Source organism: Trichechus manatus, unplaced genomic scaffold (genome assembly GCF_000243295.1).
Source record: "Trichechus manatus latirostris isolate Lorelei unplaced genomic scaffold, TriManLat1.0 scaffold00025, whole genome shotgun sequence".
Lineage (NCBI taxonomy): Eukaryota > Metazoa > Chordata > Mammalia > Sirenia > Trichechidae > Trichechus > Trichechus manatus.
This window is the reverse complement of record NW_004443961.1, coordinates 11,406,768-11,408,009: the sequence shown is the minus strand read 5'-3', so window position 1 is coordinate 11,408,009 and position 1,242 is coordinate 11,406,768.

Genomic DNA, 1,242 nt, shown 5'->3' with positions numbered 1-1,242 from the left:
CAGCCTTCAGTATGGATTACACCTCAACATAAAGAAAACAAAAATCCTCACAAATGGACCAATAAGGAAGATCATGATAAATGGAGATAAGATTGATGTTGCCAGGGATTTCATTTTACTTGTATCCACAGTCAACGCCCATGGAAACAGCAGTCAGGAAATCAAACGACACATTGCTTTGGGCAATTTGGCTGCAAAAGATCTCTTTAAAGTGTTGTAAAGCAAAGATGTCACTTTGAAGACTAAGATGTGCCTTACCCAAGCCATGATGTTTTCAATTGCCTCACATGCATGTGAAAGCTGGCCCATGAAATAAGGAAGATTGAAGAAGAACTGACACCTTTGAATTGTGGTGTTGGAGAAGACTATTGAATACATCATGGATGGCCAAAAGAAAGAACAAATCTGTCTTGTAAGAAGTACAGCCAGAATGCTCCTTAGTAACAAAGACAGCAAAACTACGTCTCACATTCTTTGGATATGTTATCAGGAGGGATCAGTCCCTGGAGAAGGACATCATGTTTGGTAGAGTGGAGGGTCAGCCAAGGAGAGGAAGACTCTCAATGAGATGGATTGACACAGCAGCTGCAACAATGGGCTTAAGCATAAATCCATTGTGAGGATGGCCCAGGACCCGGCAGTGTTCCGTTTTGTTGTACATAGGGTCGCTATGAGTCGGAAACAACTCAATAGCACCTAACAACAACAATAAATTTAAAGTCAGTACATGTGGCTTAACATAATAAATTCAAAACCGTACGTACTCTCATTCCTACCTCTTTTTATTATGTTTATCTCAGAAGAAACTACAATTTTATGCTATAACATTGCTGTTGGCCAGAATGACCAACTTAAAAAATCAGGGATCTATCTTCAGATTGATATATTATTGTTGAAGTATTCATTTAACTTAAGTTTACAAAAATTAGTTTTGTTTAAGGCAATCCTCTTACATAAGAAAATATTAATACAAAAATGGGTCATTCGTTTGAAAACCTGTTGGAGATACAAATAATAATAATAATAAGGTGATACCTTAGTGGAACTGTTGATTTTTTTTATTATATCCAGTTTTATTCATGTACATGAAATGAGACACTTCTATATAAAATATTGTTCTTGAAAATTACTAAGCTACTATTATATAAAAAGACATTAAAATATAAAGGTTATTTAAAAACTAGTGTATTGATTTTACTAGGGATATTTGCTTTTTAATAGGAGAATGTTGAATGCAATACT